Source organism: Prenolepis imparis, unplaced genomic scaffold (genome assembly GCF_030444845.1).
Source record: "Prenolepis imparis isolate NDT839.2.m4 unplaced genomic scaffold, iyPreImpa1.0 SCAF_1, whole genome shotgun sequence".
Lineage (NCBI taxonomy): Eukaryota > Metazoa > Arthropoda > Insecta > Hymenoptera > Formicidae > Prenolepis > Prenolepis imparis.
The window spans coordinates 9,853,568-9,877,482 of NW_028141159.1; the positions used below are offsets into that span (position 1 = coordinate 9,853,568).

Here is a 23,915-nt window from a genome sequence, read left to right on the forward strand (position 1 = left end):
CCGTGCTGTTGTCCTTCTCGTCGCGACCAGACCGGAGGATACCGTCGTGATTGCCTAGATGCTTGTGCGCGCCTCTCGGCTTAAGCGCCTCCTCAGAAGCGAGCTCACGAGATTACTGCGGTTTGCGGATCAATAAGAAAACGAAAGAGACCATTCGTGAAATCGTTCTTTCATTCAACCGATACTCTCTCATCTTGATAAAAAAAAATCTACATAATAATTGACTTGATACGAACTTTTCGATCTATATAATGATTGACTTGATCAAGAACAGATTTTTTTTGCAAGCTTTATGTATTAATAGTAAGTAACTCTATTAATATATATATATATATATATATATATATATATATATATATGTATATTATTAATATATGAAATTATATATGAAAACCTGATGCTTCTCTCTTGTGATTAATAAGAAAGAAGTACCCGTATAAGTGCAACGTTAATTCTCATAATTATTACATCATCAGACACTGCAATGTAGTGAAATATTCATCGCATCGAGTGACAAATCCGTCGCCGAAGCAACAGGTTAATGTCGAAAGTTCCACCTCTGAATGTATATACAGCTCGTACCTATGACAGGATAAATGCGACGATAAATGATTGGCTCATTAAGGTCAATCAACATCATTCGTCTGTATAGCTTTCAATAGCCGAGCCTCCTGAAATAATTACTCGCCGGATCTGTGAGCGGAATTTTTTTCTTTTTTCGGTTAAAATAACGCGTGATTTAGATGTCCGCAAGTCGAGCGACAGTTAAACTTGATAATACATCATCGTCATCCCCGATACGCGTTCGACGCAGGCTAGCTAATCGGAAATGAAGTACGATACGGACACGTGGGACACGAGGTAATTTGTCGCTTGATTGCCGATTCGTAATACCCGCGGGATCTCGTTGATGGTTTCGAAAACGCCGAGTAGTATTAGGCAAAGTTCGATGTAGTGATACTGGTGATTTCGCGCGTTTCTCTCTCATACTCGTATGTTCGTTTATCATCCTGCAAATGCATCCGTTAATTCAAGCAGAGACGAATCTTACTCTCGGTTGCACGACGAATTATAAAAGAAGTGAATGAATGAATAAATGTTATCGCGTATAAAAAATATGAGCGCTTTTGTCATCTCTTACTTTATCATTCTTTCGGAGGTAGTAAACGTCCCCTCAAACTTCCCTCCTTTTTCATGGCGTGACGAAGTTCGGCGGAATCCGCAAACTACAAACTTTTAATGATTTAGCTCCGCACGTGTTCTCACGGGTGTTCCACGGCAATCACGACAGTTACTAGCTAGGATTTACGCCACGACTCCGATTTTCATTGAGCGTACACTACGCTCGTTCGTAACAACAATGATCCCGCCGGCGATAACAGACGTTATCTCCATCACGTTTTCCGTTCCGTTCGCAGCACGGGCAAAACTCCGAGATCACCGCGATTGTTCCCGGGGAAGAGAGGATGGACGGGGCATCCCCCGTCCATCGTTAAGTGGGTTCGTTTCTTCGTTCGCAGCACCTCGGTCGTGGCACGCCGGGCTACGGTAATTCGATAGTTTCGCTAGTTCTGTAATCCTAGATTTTCCGAACCATCTGCCACTCCGCTCTTGCGTATAGTAGTATAGGTCGCCCATTGAACCCGGCGAGTTAATTCTCGCGATCTCTTCCGTTTGTCCCGGAAAAGCAGTTGGCCGATATAGTCCTGCGACAATTACGTACACGCGTGCATGCGACGACAAAGAATCAATAGCCGACCGATACGTTGATTAAAGAAAAGAGAGTAGGTTTCCGGACAAATGTACATAATTATCGTGAAAGAATTCGGCATGTTGCAATATTTCGGAGTGCGACGAGGGTGCTATTGAAGTTTATCATTTGTACGTCTGTCTGTATTTATGGTCGATAACGATAATTGAATGGCTTTGCAGTGTCAATAATAATAATTAAGATTAATCTCGAAAATTAAGTCCGAATCAATCATTCATAAAGATAAATATGAATGATATACATATATGAAATAAATGATATAAATATGTGATATATGAATATGTAATCTGAGACATAAATATGGAAAAATTATATAAAATCATATTGTAAATTGAAAAAATTTAAATTATCAAAAAATATAATTATATACTTTTTAAACAAAAATAAAGAATATTACTTAATTATACCATTCTAGTAATTTATATTGTGCTAATTATTTTGTTTTTATAAATAGTACATCGCGTAGAAAAATTGAATAAAAAGGTAAAAAATATCGAATTCTCCGTTACACTTTTGTATATTTCAACTTATTTCTATTATATTTTTTGATAATTTCAAATTCTCTCTTCTTTTTGCAAAATTTAGGATTAAAACTCTGGAGTGTCGCACAGCATCCGTGTGAATTGCGAAAGGAGTGTACAGCAAGAAACATAAATCACGATCTGAGCGTCTATCAAAAGCATCGCTCGACGAAATCTTCTTAGAGCAATTTGTAGCACAAACGAGCCGTGGGCAAACGAAGAGGGTGGATGCTTATGAAACGCGACGAAGCAAAATTGCCGTAACTGCAGAGCGAAAGACAAGATAAAAGGGAGGCAACGGGGAACTCGATCTATCTGTTTCGGGAGGCAATGAGACGAGCCGAGGTGGGAGAGAGGATTAATGACGAAGACGCAGATGTTCGAAACGCTCTATAAGCGCATTTCCTTAATAGCACTAACTACTATATAAAGCGACGCGCTCGAGAAGAAATCGAGAACGATAAAAGGATATTTTGCGTACTCTTATAAGCGTCTCACAATAATCACATTTCTTTTTAAGTTAATATTAAATGATGAAATTCGCGTTTGAAAATCCATATACATATATGTATATCAAGTTTATATTGATACTGTTGCAATTATAAAAATAAATTTTATATATATATATTTTTTGTTATATATATATATATTGTAATATATTTTGCAATAAATGATTAAACATTGTATTTATTTTATTTTGTCGATATTAATAAATATCAATAAATAAAACTGAAAATAAATAACGTGCTTTAGCAAAACAAATAGAAACATATAGAGCGATAATTAAATTAAATTCGTAAAAACATTTAACGAGGGCCGCAGAACCGCAGGTGTAAATGAACATAGGGTGGCGCGTCGATGTGGCAAACACGATTCTTCATCGACGCATTTCGAATTCGAGAACCGGAGAGGAGGTGTGAGGACAATAATTTTGCATGGTCGATTTACGGGCGAACTCAGCTGCCTCTGCGCGTACGTCAGTTATATCCTCGAAATATATCTTGTGCCGGTGAGGGGGAGAGATAGAGGTGAGAAGAAGATACGGCGGTCTCGGCCGCCCACGTCGCTTTCGGAGTTCTTGAACTCGGTTGACAAGGGCCAACAGGATCAACGGAGGGTATATAGTGAGAGTCGGAGCTGAGTTTTGCCGTAATCTGACCTGGCCCATCGAGTCGCAATGTAATCATCGGTTTTGCCATTTAAGGAGTTACGCGTGGAAACGTTCGATATATAAAAAACTGGATATGATGGATATGATGAAAGACTGAATAAGTTTTTATATGCGATTAATGAATGTACATCCAAAGCAATATAAAGTTACGAATTTATAACACACAACATACGTGTATATATGTATGAAATACGTATATTATTAATTAATTGACGGAAACAATTTACAGAAATTTTGAATAAACAGATAATTTCAGTTCCAGATACTGTCTCTCTATACCTCTCTTTCTCTCTCTAATTTCATGTAGATTTATAATAACGGATAATAATATATGTCACTACCCTACAGCAAAAATATTTCAAATTTAGATAGATTTTCTTGTAGCGAGATAATTAATAAATTTTGATTGATCACAAACCATATATGTATGTGTGATTTGTAAAAATATACATAAATAATACAAGTCAAACTTTGTGAACGCGAGATAACGCAATTTATCCAACAATCCATCTTCTTCGTAATGAATCGATGGAAATAACATCGCCGTGCATAAATAAATATCGAAAACTTTTCTCATTCTCTCTTCCGATCCTATAATTTCTCTTTAATTATGCGATATTATGATTTTGCGCGAGACAAACTGCGACGGCGTATAATTTAATGGATGATGGATGGATTAGCTCGCGCAACCTCAACCTCAACGAAAATAAGTTTTATTAATGAAGATGCTCCCTTCACGACGCAATTGTGTCAACGGCTGCTGTGCAAGTTCCACAATTTCGTCACTCAACGGGAAATCGATCATCGCTTCCCGCAGCGACAGTAAACGCGGTGCTTTACAACGTTTTGTTGTGTAATAACAATAATAATAGACAAAATCACATGAAATTCGATAATAAAAAATTATTGGAGATATTTTACATCGAAGAAAAAATTCTTGCGCTAAAAAATATATTACGAACAGGCGCGATTATTTTAACTTCAATAAGTTATTGGAATCAATATAACAATCTAAATGTAAATTTTTATATATAAAAATATATTAAGTAGTCTTATAGTCTCTGAATCTCTATTTATATCTCAAAATAAATAAATAAATAAATAATGTTAAAAATGTTAGCATAACTAATTTACATCAATTTTCATGAATAATTTAAGAATACACATACTACTGATCAAACATCTCCAGTTTGCTTTACGTTCAAATCGATGTGACATGCTAACCCAAACGTCTGGTGCTGAACTCGAACCTATTTTGTAGACGATAAATAGCCAAAGTGAAATATATGTAGGATCGTTTAGAATCTTATACAACATATATAACGCATCCCGCTGACGCGCATTCAGTTTGTTAACACGGTTTAACGAGCCTTGAAATACGATCAACCAGCAAAAATTCGCGACCCCACATCCGCTATAAACAAATAAAAAACTATCTCTGGAAAAATGCTCATACGATCATAAATAAATGCAGATACGCCTGACTATCGAATGCAGAAACATCGATAAAGTTAAAAGACGAGGTATGAATATCGATCGATTATATCACTGGGGGGAAAAAAAACTATGCGATGCGATACAAATTTACGCTATCGTGTTATTGCGTTTTTTACTTGCAGAAAATGAGCGAATCTATAAAAATATATTAACGTTGATATCAACGTTATACCTAAATACTTTATATATAAAGAAGTAAACTTAATCAAATTTCCTAATTTCATATGAAAAATGAATAGACTGATCGACGGATTATCAAGATCTAGAACAAATCATAATATTTCCAATATTAAAGTTTCGCGCACCAAAGTATGAATTATTTATATTATTATAATACCAATAGCCGACAGAGTAATCGCGCGATGAATAATTGTGACCTCTCTCTTGTCCGCTACGTTAAAACGATTTATTTTATCGTACCTATAACAGGCACGGTATATTGTTTCCGCCGATAAGAATTAACCGGCAATTAAATTGCGGTTTAATATTTCCCGATGCTATATCCTATCGCCCGAGGTTATGCGGAAAGAGCTTATAAACTAAAAAAATAAAAAAAATAAAAAAAATAAAATAAAAAATCCGGGAATGGCGCAGATTACCTCAAAGTTTAATTAACTCAATGAATCTGCCCAATGTATACATATAGGCGAATACTGGCGTTTCTGCGTGTGCAAGCGACGTACGCATATTGCACCAAAGCCATAGCGCGGGTAATTCTCTCGCAACTATACTCTCGCTGACCATGCAATTTATTTTCCATACAGTTTTCATGGACTCTTAACGAAACCGGTCATCTCCTCCCCCTCCGCTACATGTGCGTATGTGTGCGCGTATGCTGATTTTCACGTATTGTGCATAGTGACGCGCCGCAACAGACGATACGGGCCCCCCGACAAAGGGAAATGCAATTTACTTTGAAAGCGTTGCTTGCGTATTTGCGTCTGCGTAAATTAGATCTGCACGCGTAGTTCGTTTCTATACATGGTTTGGTTGTAACCGGGTTGCACTTTCTCTTTCACTCTCTCTCTTGTCATACATTATACACACGCTCGTTCTGGGATAATTTTGAGTTTGACTTTAAAATTGTTGAGTTTGTACGCGATATGAAATTTGTAATTAACTCCGCATCGCGCTCGAGCGAAAAAAGTTATGTCCATTATTCAGGCGAAGTACGCGAAACGCCCTATCACAAATTTATTAACCGCTCGCATAAAAGTACACGTGAGATTATAAGAACACATTTAATAACCATTTACATATAACTTTCGAATAAAAAATTGCAAAAAATATGTTCAAATAACAGAATATATATGATGTTCGATGTGTTAAAGTTCGATAAACTATTTCAATAAAAATATAAATTTAAAGAATGTTTCATATATAAAAATTCATGCTCATGAGAGAGAGAGAGGAGGGCGAAAAGAGAAAATTGGAGGACTCATGAAATGTCATTTTATATTTTGAGAGAAACAGTGCGATGTTCTCGAAATGTCAATCGAAAAACAGTGTCAGGAGATATGTCGATAGAACATCACTACTGTCGGGGTTCGTGAGGGTACTCCATAGGATTCAAGCTACTTGGTCGTCGATTTACGGCTTCTTTGATCCTCTTGAAATCCCCGGGGCATTTACAGAGTTAAGAAAGGTACGCTTCAGAGCGCGGAAAAGCCATATGTATGTACGTGTGTATAAGAGCGACTGATATTGTAAAACTCAAAAGGAGATAAACCGCGAAACACAATTTGATTCGACGAGAGAACTCAACAATTTTAAACTCTTCAACAATATGTTAGACTAGTTTTGTACTGTAAATATAAATTATTCATACCACACTATTTTTCTATCCGTATATTTTTTAAATATTTTCTGATATACGCGTCAAAATATCTGTTTGCAAATGTTAACAAAATTATACAAGAAACTTGAAGAATTATCAACCTTTTTTTACTTATTATAGTGATATATAAATGTATTAAATCTGATTTTTATTTTTAGACATACGTGTAAATATTAAAGCAGTTTGAAACGAATATCAATGATTGTATTATGTATATGAAATAATACTTATAAAAAAAGAGGGCTTAAGCTTTCTCGCTGGTATAATATGATTCGCAGATAAAAAAATGTTCGCCAAATGCACAGCACAAGTATAATAATGAAAGAATTTGAGTGTCGCGCGGATGGTGAGGCTAACAAAACGGCAGGAGAAGAATCGAGTGCGATGAAGGAAAATGCAATTTTGCCAGCCCCCAAACACCGACACGCACAAAAGTTTGTACTTACACGTCGCAGAATATACACTGTGTGTACGTATGTATGGGTGTGTGTGTTCCGGCATACTTCCGGCGCACGTAGGACCGCGCGATTCAGGAATACCAACCTGCGGACAAACAAACGGGTTAATTAAAAGCCTGACTCCACGAGCTGCGAGGGAGAAACACGCGGAATGGAGGGCAAGCACAATGCAGAGGCAGGACGAGGAGGTCCTGTCTGCTGGGTTTGGTCTCTTATTTAGGCGCGTGTGTACCACACGTACGAATATTCTGCAAAGCACATAGGGTATATACATATAGGTATATGCGTATGCATATACATTCTCCGCGCTGACGTCGAATATGAAATTTTTCGCGTACCGATCGTCCCCTCTTTGCGTTAATCGTTTCGCAAAAATTATGCGTTGTTTTTGGCAGGTATATTCATGATCGCAAACAGAAACAATCGACAGGAACGCTCAATGAAGATCCTTTGTTTCGTGTGTACACGTGGAAATTTATAATTGACGATGTGAAAATAAATCCGTAAATATGATTTCATTAATGTATTTGTGCAGAATATTAATTTTCTGGTTCATACATAATGTAAACAACAATAGAAACAGCGAGTGTGCATGTGCACGATAAAAAGAAAACAGAAATTGCGAACAGATTTTATCTTACAGTATCTAAGTAATTCATATAATGTTTTAATTAGAGCAACACACGTCTACTTTAGAATTAATAAAAGATCACATTTTTGCGTCCCAAACGGTAAATGCGATCTTTGCACCGTCATAAGATAACATAATACGCTCTTAAATAACGAAATTTCGCGAGTCTCCATTGCGAAAATAATTCGCCATCTTACATGACCAATTTGTTCGTTCACAGTCGCGCAAGTGATCGAGACGATGGTCGTAAACGCGAAGAAGAAAAAGCCGTTTTTATGGGGAGGCCCCATTGACGGCAATTTTAACGACGTCCAATGAATATAACCACCAGCTATATACCATCATGAATTTTCTTTCCTTATTTTCAACTAAAACACCCGGTAGACTCTCACACGTCGTCTCGTACATGCACGCGATAAATCGTTGGCTCGTAAAAGCAATGTTTCCCTATTCGGTCAGAGTCACGAGGAAATTAAATGCGCTCGAAAGGGCCCATCAAAATCGTGTCTCGGTGTGCGGCGAAATTAACTCCCTAATATAAAGCACAAACGTGTTTCGAGCACTAACGCAGTCGATGAATGACGGGACCTTTGACTTTTCTCTACTTGACAATCTCGATTGGAATTGTCAATTATAGATTTACGAGCACAAGATGTCAAGTAGAAAATATATGTGTAAAAATACATTTTTAAATAAAGCCTAATTTTAAATAAATCTTGTTGTTGAAAATTTTAAGTGAAATAAATTCAATGAAATAGAAAAAATAATAAAATTACACCGGCACTCTATAGATAGCATTGACGATTTGCAACAATTTTAAAAAATATAGAAAGAAATATCGATATTAAATATTTTTATTTTAACATTACCAATATTTTTCCTATAAGTAATTTTACTCAAACATCTAATATTTCAGAAATTAATATTATAGAAATATAATTCACGAGTTATTGATTAATTTAGGATATTTGAAAAAATATGCGCGAACTTACAATTTATCTGTTCGTAAATAGTAGCATAAAAAAATTTTTTAAAATTATTTTAATACTAACTAAAACATACGAAATATGTGTTCTATTTTCATCATCAGTGACTTTATTGTTGCATTAATTTTAAACAGATTTACGAAAGATTACAGCGGAGTTACAGAAAATCTGTCACCGTATGTAAGTTGATTAAGTAGCGCTAAGGTTACTTTCTTGATTCTAGGTAAGACCAATGAAACTTCGGGGTGAGAAATTTGCAATCCTGCGGAAACATGCATAAGTTGTGCAGCTCTCTTACGAGCACGCCCGACGGTGCTGGTAACATCGGCGCAACTTCGTGCCCGACCGGAGCAAACTTCTCTGATTTCTCTGCTTGTGAACTAATTATCATCCGCGCGCGCTTATCGCGACCGTGTACATCGTTGGCGGTTACTTGAGCATCTAACAATGGAAATTTCAGCTACAACCGGAAGATCGGCGCGCTCGATCAAACTTCGCGCAACTTTGTTGCGCGCCACGATGGAAACCGCAATTTCGCGGTAATTCTTTTCGCCGCGAAAATCTTTGCCAATCACACGAAAACTCCTGGAATTTTTGCCGCGAGTCATTCCATTTGGCGCGAGCTCAAATGGCAAGAAAATCAATGCGCTTAAAAATAAGCCGAAAATAAGATGTTTATCTCTCCAAGGAGTGTTTTGAATTTGTTCATGCATTTTAGAAAATTTGGTATTATGTATTTATTTATGCGTTTAAAAAATAAATAATTAATAAATATATTTTATTTTAGTATAATTGGTACTTTTTAACTCTCCTTCTCTTTCTCTCCCCTTTCCAAAGTTTTTATAATTAAACACTCATATAATATACGACTTTTGTAATCTTTACAGTATACGATAAATGATATTTAGGGCAACATATTTATGTTAATATATCTGTCATGATCAGTTTTTCCTAAGATAATAAAAACTTATGATAATATAAATGACTGATAATAGAAAAATATATATCTTTGTTTCAAAAAATTAACTGCATTTTGATAATAATTGCATCTTTTGGCAATGCATTTCCCATTACCACAAATTTTTATTTTATCATTGCTGCGGAATAAGCAACGAGGTGGAGTGGATCATCAATTTTCTCGTGCGGAAATCCGCGGATGATTCGTCCGCGGAATCTCTGTGAATTTAGTCGCGGATGTAGGCCACGCAGTAGCACGCGGATATGCACGCGAATCGTGTCGAAATTGATCCTCGACCGGAGACCGATACTTGGATTCAAGGAACAAGCGGCCAGAACAGGAAGACGAGGAAGAAGAAAGAAGAGGAGGAAGAGAGAAAAGGTGCGACAGGTGCGTTTAGATACACATAGCTTAGAGGCTGCACAGAAATATGTCACGCGACTAAATTGAGAATCCCGCGCGAACTCTAGCCAAACCGGACGATCTTGAATCTCTTTTTATATATGTAGTGTAAAGCCCATAGTATTTGATATTTTATTCCATCAACCGTGGAATATAGAGTGTATCGGGTCGAGCCAGATATAGAAATTCGAAATGCCGTAGAAATGTAAATATAAAACAAAATCCACTTCTGTACACGCGCGCATCGTTGCATCGAGAATTGCTGCATCTTTTCGTGCGATTTGATAGAGAGAAAACATTCTCGCTTGTACAAAACATAATAAAATTCTTGGTTTTGCTAACAGCAACTGTGAATGCGATAAAGTTTCTGTTTAGAGAACGAATAATTTTACGCGCTTCACAAACTTTAACGATGATAATTTATTATGCTATTTGTTCGTCATCTTGCAGTTTGTATGCATAATATTGCTACGAAAGCGTTGCAGCAAACATGAGGCATCGCTACAGCAAAAATGTAACAAGTAAACGCAAATAAATACAAATAAACAGATTAGCTGCAATGTTACAATTTAAAAAAAAAGAACATATACGACTACTTTCGCGTTTTTTTATTCGAGTGTTGAACAATATAATACTGACTGAGATTATTATTAATAAATGCGCGATATTCAAAGGCGAGCTCTCGCAAATTGAAACGATTGTCCTTTTACTATTTGTAAGTTTATGGTGCGTGAAACGCGTCGCGGCAATTTACATAGCGTGCGTGCCTTTCCGCGTCCTTTACAGCCATAAGTCGGTTCCGACATTTACGATACTTTAACGTGTAAAATTGCAGGGCCATTAAAAAAAGGGCGGCTACCATCGCGATTCACGCGCACCCACAAAAACGATTCGCCAATGAGTGATTTTGGTATCATTATAATTGTATCTTTTGTATAAAAAATATTTGATGAAATTCAGAGACGTCGATTTTCACAAATATTTTAAAGATATTGGTGTTAAATTTTTTCTTGATAAAACTTTTATAGAAAAATAATAAGATAGTGATAAAATTGCTAAATAAGATAGAGTTAAACTTTACAATCAAAAGGATCATTTTGCTCCTAGAAAGATTGCGGGGTTATTTAATATTCAAGAAAATATTGTAATTTATCAAGTCTATATTTTTCTTTATTTTGTCCTCTTCTTTCTTTATTTTGTCTCTTCTTTCTTTATTTCACTGCACAGCTCACTTCACGAATGCAAATAAACTTTAAAAATAAATAGTAAAAACGCGCTGTCAATCTCGCTGCGCTTTGCTTTGTTTTCGAAAAATCATCTTCCTCGTTCCTCTCTCTTCTATAAATCGTTCTCCAATTACCGATCGACTCGTTGTCTGTCGCCAGAGATTGATCAACGGCCACACTTAGGTAGTATCTAAATGTCCAAATACCAAACTATAAATCTATGCGACCGATCTCACTCAGAGATGAGTCGCTCACCCCGCATGCAAACTACACGCGCATAGCGAAAGACGGTGTGTGCGTTGAAAACCGCAGGAGAGATGGAAAAGCGGTAGGCGAAGACCCAGAGGGAGAGAGAAAAAGGGAGAGAGAGAGAGAGAGAGAGAGAGAGAGAGAGAGAGAGAGAGAGAGAGAGAGAGAGAGAGAGAGAGAGAGAGAGAGAGAGAGAGAGAGAGAGAGAGAGAGAGAGAGAGAGAGAGAAGGAAAACGGTGTTCATCGTTTCTGAGGTAATTTTAGATCGGTAAGATAGCGCCTGCGGTACGTACGAGAGAAAGAGATGATTGGTGTGAAGAAGAAGGATAGAACGAGAAGGAGAGAGAGCCTCGCGAAGGTGGGAAAGCAACGTCGCCGGAAAACGTGGAGGAGAGAAAGAGAGAGAGTTTTGGGACGGGTCACGGAGTGTTTACGAAAGCGGGAACGAGAAGCAAAGAGAGAAAGAGAGAGGGGAAGGGAGAAACACGAAAGGTGCGAGAAAGAGGGCGAAAGAGGTAGCGTGCCAAGGAGGAAGCTGCGGACAACGGAGTAAGAAAGAGAAGACAGGGAAGCAAGAGAGAAAGAGAAAGGGAGGAAGATAGAGAGAGGGAGGTAGACTTTGGGTGCGAGCGGTCTACTCGAACACAGTAATGCCGACCAGCTCCAACCGGGTGCCGCCAAATCGAACCCCGATTCGAATTCCGCACGGCCGCGGGAAGAAACGAGAGGAACAAGAGAAAAGGAAGGAGAAGGACGAAGACGGTGGTAGAGGAGCAGAGGAGGACAACGACGGCAACAACGACGACGACGACAACGACGACGACGACGACGACGACGACGACGACGACGACGAGGAGGAACGCGAATAAAAAGAAATCGTGGAGGTGGAAGAGAAAGAAGAAGAAAAAGGTACGTGCCAAAGAAACTTCCTGTCTTCCTGTCCGCGTGTAAAGGAAAACGGGGGTCAAAGAAAGGTAGTGTGACGTGGCGTAACGAAGCTTGAGGGGAAAAAGGGTGAACCGCGTAAGACGAGAGGAGAAGAGAAGTCTTCGTGCAAAAAGGAAAGAACTAGAAGAAAGCAAGAATAATGATAGACGGTCTGTGTGCTTGTCGTGATCTTTTGGTTGAAAAAGTGTTCAAATGTGTTCAAATGTGTTTTAATGTATAACAGTTATGGAGAAAGTAATGTTACGATCATTAATACATCTTCGTAGTCGTCATTTAATTAGATCTAAAAATGTGACATTACTAACAACTGGTTCCATCAATATCGTACAATTTTACTCTTACAAAAATTAGTACTTCATCTTTTTCTAGAATTAGAAAAATAAAAATCGATAAAAGATTAGTTAGGCTAAGATTAAATTTGATCGATGTAAATCAAATCGATCGATGTGAATGCAACGAAAAAGTGATTATTAGCAGATGCCTATCATTAATGAGAGACACGTATTCACAAATAAAAACAAGTGCAAAAATTGTGTATAGTGATCTTTTTACGAGAATATTTAAATGAATAAAAAATTCAGAGAGAAAGAGAACGTTATTCATGACAACAAGGCTGTATATTAATCAATTTTTCCTCGTGGATATTTGTCACGTGTAGCCGGTCAGTCCGACACATTCTTCGCGAAAGGTCAGTAAAGAAAAAGTGTAGAAGTCGAAGAAATGTGAAGTTGGAAGAAATTGGAAAAACGAGGAGATACATAGGCGAGACCGAGAATGCCCGTCTCAGACGATGTTTCCCGATGTTCTGTATCGTCTTCTGCGGCTTTCACGACGTCGTGGTTTTACGATGTTCTATTAGAATCGAAGGGCGCGTTCTACTCATCCGCGCTGTTACGGCGCAAGAAGAAGGCGAGGCAATAAAGCGAACAGAACCGAGAAAACTCGGGGTTATCTTGCCGTAAAGAGAAAGAAAAATAACCGATCTTCTCGATCTTCTCGTTCGAATCCGGAAACGTGCCCGAAGATACCCGCGGACGTAAAGAATTTCTGTATAGCAGAGACGCGCGAAAAAGAGGGAACTACGATACAGATAGAAGAGATGAAATCACGTTACACACTGGTTCTGAAAAATTGGAAACGTCTGCGCTGGTTATATGGTGTCTGAAAGACGAATAGATGTCGTTGCTGATAATATCACGGTTTTTTCGACGGTAAGAAGTGAGTTGCAACTGCAAAAATGCCACAATTCTGACTTAAAGGTGTTACTAGCGTTTTCAATCGAGCCTTCGATCTTAAAAAAAATGATTAAAACATAGTTGCCCGTGAGCGTTTTTAAAGTACAAAAAAAAACAAACTAAAGATGTAGAAAATTATTAAAATATAAATATCATTTTTGTTCGCGAGTTTAAAAAATTCCAAATTACAATATAATTCTATTGTTGATTAACTACTTAATCGTTCGATGTTTCGTAAAATTTTCTTTTTTTGAGAACGACTATTTCTAACATATATACACCCTGTCAGCCGTCTGAGGATTGTCAGAGGCACTCGCTAAAACTTTTCGCCGTTTTCTCTCATCGCTATATATATCCGGATGTTTATATTGCCGTCGATGGAGACTTTGAGAATGTGAACGCGGCTTTTCTTTTGTTTTGTTGATTCGGATCACCATCTGCCTATCATACGAAAGCGTTTTATTTGAAAATTTCCCACCGGAAAATAATTTTTTTCACGATAATTTTCTTTTAAATAATATAACAAAATCATCTACAAAAGACTCTCTGATAAAGGAAAGTCTTATATACACAGAGAGAATTTTCTCTTAGAATTTACCCTAAAAATCATGGTAATCGTGGGACAATATGGTAAGAATTTTATAAGAATTTCTCTAATTAATATTTATCACAATAAAAATAATAATATTTATCACAATAAAATATAAAACATGTTTGATTAATTTTACTAAACTGCATAGTAAAATGAATCATACATATTTTATATTTTATTGTAATAGATATTATTTTTCTTGTGATAAATATTAATCAGAGAAATTCTCATAAAATTCTTTCCATACCATATTGTCCCACGATTACCATGATTTTCAGGGTAAATTCTAAGAGAAAATTCTTTCAGTGTATAATATCTCTCATAAATAATTTATATTTTTATTTCACCCCAAAATCGACTATTGTCTTATAAGTGGATAATTTTCTTACAATTGCGCGGCTCAAATACGCATCTGCCTTTGTTCGTATTTCTTCAATGATTCTGCCGAAGAAACGAGCTCCGTCGTAAAACCTACATGCGCGAAAAACAAGTGGGAGTATGTGTGAACACACGAACGCGAAGATAGAAGTATTGCAAGGGAGAGAACCCGGATCGCGTCAAATTGCGCGTGCATTTATCAACTGCCCTGCACGAAAGGTGGACATTGAGACATTCGTTCACGAAGAGCCGGACAATAACAGCGTCTCTCGCAAAAATATCTCTACTCTGTTAGCCGCCTCGCTGCCTTTTATTGCCGACCCTTTTACCGCGCTACACGCCGCATCGACTGCGTTGAGTACAATTAGAATCTCTCTTTTTTCCCTCGTCGCGAAATCGAGTTTCGCCGTAATGTGGCTGACATTCGTTTCGTGCTTCACTTAATCCTTTCATTTTTCTTCCCAGCGATCTTTGATTGCGAAGCCGAAAGCTTGTAATCTCGATGAAAAAATGTGAAGATTATTCCAAAGTACAATGTCAGCAAATTTTCGCGGTGACAATCATTTCCAATACCCTTTTTCGATAAAAACAACTATGTTTCAAAAAGCAAATCTCTATTTATCGTTTATGAATTCATCGATAAAAAGTCGAATGTGTAATCTCTAATCGTTTTATAATAAAAAATTAATCATAAACTTGACAAGATTAAAAAAATTGAATTTAAAATTATATTATAATAAAAATAGAAGATTTTAAAAATGATATATATATATATATATATATATATATATATATATATGCAAATGTGAGAATCGTCTTGCAAAATTTAAATCAACAAATTAATTCTTTCGAGCGATTTGAAGATTTGGAGGGAGAATGTTTTTTCTGTATACACGAAGAGAGAGTTGCCATTATGAGTCAGACAACCGATGTAGACATACAAGTAGTCACGCTCGAGATTGTTCAGACATAAATGACACGCTGCTGCGATGCAACTTTCCATGTTATAATGTCATAACGATAAAATCCCCTTATGATCGTCGCACGCGGAGGATTCGGAGACGCGACATTCGTAAATCTGCACTTCGTAAACCGTTTCTGAAGCTGCTGCGCGCAGCAACAAGCAATAAACGCGGCAATAAACGGGGGAACACGACATGGAAATTTATTTCGCGACGCATAAGTGCAGCATGTGCAGCCTAAAACGCCAACTTTTTTCACAACTTTGTCGAACAATTGTGAATAGAGCCATTTTTGAATGGTGTACATTTTAATTCGGAAAGTTTCAAATCGCTGAAAAGAAAATCACTTTTTTGCTGCTTTCTTTCAATGCTACACTATCGTTATATATATTCAAGAAAAATACAATATATAATAATAATAATATTAATATAATAATAAATAAACAATTATTTCATAAATAGCTTTCATGAGAAATCTTGCATTAATTTGAAATAGCTTTTTTTTATATCGGAGTTTCGTAAAGGTACGATCCTTGAATTATAAGCGGCTGAATAAATGGTTTAATTTAAAGCTCTATTCTCATACTAAAATTCAAACTTTACTTTCTGGGAGTCTCTCAATTCGTGATTTAATTAAGGTGTTTGATGCTGAATATTAAGAAGTCTACTCCTATCTTTCCACGAGAGAAGTATGTATCTCGAAACTTTCTGAATATCTACTTCCAGCATTCCGACCGATTAGTCGACCACGAGATGTTTACATATTAGCGCTTCAAGCTGCGTTCATATGATGCCCCGAGTTATTTCTGCCCGCGAAGAGTAGCGCGGCTATGAAATTTCGAATTATCGTGGGGCACCACATGGGAGAACCCCAGCTTCTTTTCGTTTCTCTCTTTCTCTCCTTCTCTTCCCGACGATTAAGTTCTCATCGCCACGATTTCGTGCTGGCTCCGAGCGATCGTTCGTCCCGAGCATGAAAATGCCGCGCACAAGCTTTTTTCCTCCATGCCAACCAATGTGTCGGCCGTCGACCGTAATAACGATTGGTCGACGATGAATTAATCGTCGACGGTAGTGCTATGAGACGGCTGATGATTCATTTCTAGCTCGGCGGTCGTTCGTTTTTCTTGGAGTCTTTCTCCGCTCCGTCAGACTGTTGACAGTTCGGACGTATACTCGAAAAATCAGTCGAGACAGGTCGCACAGAGCAGCTGAGGTATCTGCTGTCCGTTTCGAGCAGTTTATTCTTGCGCGTTTCTATCTATGTCGCGATCGCGAGGTGTTATTACAAAAAATCATGATAAAATTATTCGACAAGATTATATAAATATCTTTCTGACGAAAGAAGAATATAAAAAAATTGAGTAATTTTTTCCGTAAAAGATCAATATATATTGTGCTGTGTAATATATTTATTACTGTATCAATATATTTCCTCTCCACAATAAATAATTAAAACTTTATAAACGTCAAATATCTTCAAAGATATTTTACAAAGATGTCGCAAAAATATTTTACACGGATGTATTACATACACAGAGAGAATTTTCTCTTGGTATGGAAAGAATTTTCTGAGAATTTCTTTGATTAATATTTATCACAATAAAAATAATATCTATTACAGTAAAATATAAAATATAATATGTTTGTACAGTAAAATATAAAACATTAATTTTACTATGCAGTTTAGTAATCAAACATATTTTATATTTTATTGTGATAGATATTAATCAGAGAAATTCTCATAAAATTATTTCTATTTTGTCCCACAATTACCATTATTTTCAGGGTAAATTCTAAGAGAAAATTTTCTCTGTGTACTAAAGAGTTATATATGAATGAATGAAAAAATGTTTGTGAAATCAACAAATTCATAGAAAATCATGAAATTGTGACAATTATTTTCACATTCGCTAAGAAAAATTCAATCTCAAATTCATAAAAAAGCCAAATTCTATTTTATAATATTTTGCAACGAATTCCGAATAATGTCAAATCTAACATTACCACAAATACGGATAAAAAAACTTCAGCATACATTTGAAGCGAGAAAAAAAACACATTGCAGCCGCCGCACTGAAATGATTGATAAGCTATCGCGAAGAACTGGGGAGAACCACGGCTGTGTCCCAGCGTTAGCAAAGGTAACCCGCTTTCAAGGGCAGAACGATAACATCGCGACCCAAGTTTAAATTGGAGGGTTGGCCGCTTAAGATTCAGTTCTATAAACTCGAAAGTTCAGTCCCACTTTCAAAATGGAAGGCGAATTGAGAGAGGCCGAGAGCCCGAGGGGTGAGAAGGCAGGCAGGCTTTGGAGGGGGTGAAGAACAGCGAACTTTCAAATACGCGAGGCTTACGAGAACTTGACGCTGCAATTAGGCAAGCATTTCGATCGAATTCAATTAGCCGCGTCCGTGGCCTCGTCGCGAATCCGGATTGCCTCGGCGAAGTGACTTCTGCGAAAGCGGTGAAACTCGGCTTGTATTGTATTCCCGTATTACGTTTCTCTCAAAGTATACCGGAATTGCAAATGGAGAGGAAAAGGCCGTCTCGTTAGCATTCCTCGAGAGGCATCTAAGTACATCGCCGCTTCATTTTATTACTATTATTAGACATTCTTGTCTAACGACAAGGGCGACTCGACCGTGTCCCGCGCGAATTCTTTTATTGCGCTCATTCTGTCTATTCGCTTAATAACGGAATATCTTGCGGTGAAAAGCAAGAGATATCTCCATAATTTATGTACACAGAATGTTGCTTGTTATTAGTGAAACCGCTAATTTTCCTTTTTTTTTTTTATTTTTTTTTAGAAATATTGAGCCTTCAATAATATTTAATTTTTTCTTTAAATCTTTCATTATAATTTCAAGATATTATTATCCTTAATTTTATTGAAATTAGAGTCAATGTGTTATTGATGATAAACAAGGATTTTCATTCAAGGCTTGGCATACTTCCACTTTTCCATAGCTAGAGGCAAAATATTGAAGAAACAAGTCGCATTATGAATAGAAGAAGCACGCAAGAGATATTTCGTTTAATTGGACATGACTCGTTCTGAATGAAAAAACCCGAGAATGGCGAAACCATCCTCTTCGTTACATCCGACATATTTTCCATCGAGGACGGATATATCGGGTCTCGAATGTTCGCTCTTGTGCAGAATTTCGCGAAAAGAAAAGGGGGGAAAAAAACAAGCGCGATGAAACTTAACGAGCGATAATTAAAACCGGCAAATTGGACGCCGTTAACAATCGTCAGGTTAACGATCGCACTCGAAATTAAATCTTCGTGCTGCATCTGCGCGAACAACTCGCAGCCGGTGCATATGCTACGCACGGTCGCGTGTAAATCATTCGCAAACCACGTGTACACGCATTTCCGCGCGGCACTTACGCACTACGAGACGCGCCGCAACGCGACGAAGCCGCGACAACGCACGTGTGTTAACGTCACGCCGGTAAACGTGTCGGCGACACGTGTCGGGGGTGTAATCCATGGGCCCGTCATTGCGGCGACTGTGTGTCACGAGTGCACCGCCGTCGACATGTTCTACAGAATGTTCCTGGTGTTAATCGCTCTGTTTCTCTGAACTCTGATAAATTAAAAGTGAAAGTTCAATAAAAATTTATAATTATAGTAAGTCTTCAATATAATATCTTTAAAATATAATATTTTTTATTGTAAAACATTTCCATAATTAATCTTTATATTTCCCGATTAAATTATTTTATTTAATATATTAATATATCATATATAAAAGATCTTGTTATAGTTAAATAATAAATAAAATATGTATTAAATATAATTAAATAAATAAAATAAATATAATTAAAATATATTAAAGTTTCAGACAATAAACAACTTTCTAGAAATCTAAACTCAAGATAAATGATTATTCTATTTATAAAAATAACAACTGAAATTTTCTTTAACCAAATATAAAATTTATATGACTTCTATATATCAATATTATATTAACTATTTTTTAAATCTTTCTTCGATAATTCTATTAAATAACAAATTAGTTCTTTGTCAGAGAAAAGAATTGTTAGACAATTTTTATAAAATAATTCAACATATTAATCATTTTTCTATTCATATTTCTAACTTTTTCTAGGAAATAGCGGTGCGCACAATCATGCTCATTAAGGAGGAAACTGGAAATTCTATCTTAGCATCGTTTCACACAGCGCAGCAATGTATTCGTAAGTGAAGAGAGATTCCCTTTAATATGATATGAAAAAACGCGGCAGACGTAGACGACGAATATCATTTCGTGATCGACAACCCGTCGTCGCTTCGCTTAATAATAACGCGCCCCGTCATCGATTCAATTCCACACAGTGCGACCGATCATTCCAATCGAGATCTCAAATCACGGCGTCTGGTTCGCGTCGACCTTCGAGCGTCGGCGACGATGTGCAAAACGCGTTACGAAAGTACCGGCCCGGAAATCGTTAAAATTGTGCACACGCCTACTGGCCGATAACGCCCCGATCTCGCACTTCACGGTACAAATTCGATTTTTGCGCGAGACACCCTGGTCGCTGCATCGCACTACATCGTTTATGTTTCACGCCGCGCAAATATACGCTAGCGAAAGAAGGTCGAATCTGTTTTGCATACAGAACCATCATCGCGTGAATTGCGTATGAAAAATCAAAGTCCTGAATGTGTCAAAAAGTAAAAAGGCATTTTTATTTTATTAATTTTCTTATTTAACTTTGTACCTAAATATTTCTATATTATATTTATACTTGAGATAAAGAAATATAAAAAAAATATATATATATTTCCCCTTTATTCCATGTTCAAAAAATATCTCTTTCAAACTTGTGTGACACACATTTAAAATAATGAAATATAAGATATATATGAATTACAATTTTTGAAATTAAAAAGTTATCCAATATTTCCATCTATTTATCATAGGTATATATACATATACATATATATTTATAGATATATTTAATCATAAGGGAGATGAGAGTTGAGATTATAATCATGCGTATGCATAATTATGCGAATGCATAAAATATTACAAATTATATTATTAATAATATGATATAATATTAATAATATAACATTAATATTCGTATATTATGCAACCGATTATGCTTTTAGAGATCTGATTCACAATTAGATTACACGCAATAATTAAAGTATTAGAATATATACCGGAAATCACGTTTTCCAATTATTTAATATTAAGAACGGACCGTGTTGCCATGTGCCGAAATTCACGTCTGTTTTATGTCGAGTATTATATCGCAATGTTGATACGCGCATAATACGTAGCCGCCAAACGCGTATCCGTCGAGACCGGAAATCGTTAAAATTGCACGACCACCAGGTGGCCAATAGGCACATTATTGCATTTCACGCATGTAAGAACAAGCTTCGGGAAAAAGCACTTCACAAATGAAATCAATCCCTATTCTAATCGCGAATAAGAAACAAGAGAAATTGTTTCTCGCACAAAGAAATAATGTGAATACTTTTTACGTAAAATACATAATATTATGTATACTTAAATTAAAATCTCACACATTTCCCTGTGTGTTATATAATTAATAATAATTTTAAAAAAATATATAATATATATTTTTTAAAAATAATATTTCCAATATATTGCCGCGCAATGACTTTCTCATAGTAAAAGAAATATTTAATTCCTCTTAAATAAAAAATTGCGTGAAAAATAAAAAAAGTTACACAATAAAGAGATTACATACTACGACGAATTTTTTTCCGTAAAGATAAATAAGACATATAAGAATGGTATTAACGCGCGCGACCGAATAAGCACCGAAGTACCGAGGGTTTAAGATCGGGCGAATATATATATTTGGTCTTAACAACCGTGCGAAATGCGAGAGACGTCCTCATTAATCCTTCTGGCTTTATCCGGCGGTGCTGGCACGTATCTTAAAGATCCTCGCAGGAGTTGTGATAAATGTCATGCAAATGTGCGTCCCTTAACGAGCCCTAAGTTTTTGCCCGGCAGCACGAAAACTTTCGTACTGTGAAGTTCGCGTTACAAAGGAGATACATCGCCCCCGCCATTCTGTCGCGCCGTTCACGCTTAAAGGAGCATAATTGTTGCACGTTGTAACTTCTGGCCTCTTACATCTCGTCCCGCATCAAAGACCTCGCGTCCTACCTCGTTAAATTGCGAGCGTTCAAGCAACCTATGTCGACAGAGAGACTTCTTATGGATATTTTATTTTTTTAAGCGCAAGTTATGCTGGCGCTTTGCACGCGACGAGCGTTTGCTTATAAATAACTATATCATCCGGTGCGCTGCTCTCTTAAGATATTCATTAATCATACAAAAGAAAAATTAAATAAATGAATAAATTAAATATATTTAATTAAACTGAATTTATTTATTTGTAACATGCAAAAAAATAATTATAAAATAGTTAATTGTTGATAATTATTTTCGAGACCCAGAGCAATATATGTATATATTTAATTCTGTCAAATAAATAACAATAGTAATTTATTTGTAAGAATGAATGACAGTGGAAATTCAAACGCGTGCATTCAAAATAGCTATGGCTCATTAAAATATTTGGTAATGTGACAGAGTGACATGTCATTAAAAATGATGTAAAGTGCGTTAATATTTTAGGTAAGACTGTTCTAAAAATATAAATACGGTAAAAATTCGATTAAGTATTTTCGTCATTGCAGTAATAAAAAGATAAATAAATAAATAAATAAAATAAAGTTTTATTTTATAGATTGTTAGTTATTATTTTTCTATTCATAAATAGTTTTCGTCGAACGTTAATTTGCAACATTTCGTGCTAGACACGAGTCGCGAATCACATGACTCACTACTTGGAATGCGTTCAAATCGAATATCTACTGTAAGTATGCATCGACATAGTCTTGTCGCACCATCATAAAATACTCGAACTTTATGACTTTAACTTTATTTCGCAATTTCTTCGTGTATTTATATGTATATGTGTTCGCGCAAATACCTCTCTTCGCACTCAAAAAAATATCTTAGCGAGAAAGAAAACTTTTACGTTTTATGTTTGTTATTTATTCTTTTATCAGTCTCCGTCGATGTTAATTGAAGAATATTAGCTTCATCAAAAAGTCAGCAGACGTATGCATGACGAAGCGGAAAAAAGTTCTCACTTTTCTTCTAATTATCGCGTGAGATAGCCCAGAGATAATTTCTAACGTAAACTCAAGAAGGTCGTTATTTATATAGCCATTAAGCTCATTCATTATCAAAATGATGAATATCAGACGCTTCTCGCATTTTTTTATTCTTTCTTAACTTATTACATTCTATCTATATTTTTATTATGTATACATTTCTTAACTTGAAATGATTTGTATTTTTTATATTACGTATTTATTTAAGATTAAAAAATTACAAGAAAATATTGAAATCTTAATTGCATATTCTACATAAATATAAAAACTTTATCGAGAAAATTTGTTTGCGAAAGCTTGATAATGCGCGCTTAATAAATTCAATTAATTTTATCTTTTATAAACATTTTTTATTTCGGCAAATAAATCTATTATATATGCTTTTAAGGCACAATTTTTCCTGAAATATAATAAATTTCTCTTTATGTGCGTATCTCTCTCTTTCTCTTGCCTTCTCCTTGTTGCTCTTTGCTTTCAGAACAGGGTAACAACAAGCGATTGAGGATATGTACCTGCTTTGCTGTGTGATCCTCTTTGATGTCATTCTTTCGACTTTGAATGTCACAAGAAGAGCACACAAGAAGAGGTTCGAGAAAGAGAGAAAACGCTGAGGGAGCAACATCACGAAAAAAGCGTCTTTCAAAGAGGATACTCGCTTCCTCCTTTGCACAAGAGCGAAATGTTTTGCCATTTCGCGCATTTATCCGAATACGCGTGTCGGATACTTCGCATCCTATGATACGCGAAGTAATTCTTTATAAGTGAAGAGAGAGTTGTCAGCAAGGTTTTAAATCACTTCCTTCGTATTTCTCCTGACTTCTTGCAAAGTTTCACAGGCAAATAAGACCTTCATTCACGAGAGTTTTTACAACAATATTGACACTTTTGTTATTTGGATAAAACAAGT

General features: G+C 36.2%; 2 protein-coding genes across 5 annotated transcripts in view; one reads left to right on the forward strand and one right to left on the reverse strand.

The window, feature by feature from the left end:
• Ror (tyrosine-protein kinase transmembrane receptor Ror) overlaps window positions 1-23,915 on the reverse strand; it is a 313,177-nt gene that overhangs the window by 209,660 nt on the left and 79,602 nt on the right. The window contains exon 2 of one of the 2 annotated variants that reach the window (XM_083053440.1): window positions 7,244-7,340. The exons of the other annotated variant lie outside the window; for it this stretch is intronic. The gene's annotated coding sequence lies outside the window, so the exon portion shown is untranslated. The remainder of the gene's footprint in view (window positions 1-7,243; window positions 7,341-23,915) is intronic. 2 annotated transcript variants of the gene reach the window in all.
• The window catches only part of LOC145944865 (uncharacterized), a 37,466-nt gene continuing 26,129 nt past the window's right edge, over window positions 12,579-23,915 (forward strand). The window contains exons 1-2 of one of the 3 annotated variants that reach the window (XM_083053461.1): window positions 12,579-13,867; window positions 19,944-20,031. The gene's annotated coding sequence lies outside the window, so the exon portion shown is untranslated. Of the gene's footprint in view, window positions 13,868-19,943; window positions 20,032-23,608; window positions 23,756-23,775; window positions 23,793-23,915 lie in introns of those variants that run through there. The other 2 variants (XM_083053471.1, XM_083053481.1) reach the window with 2 other exon arrangements.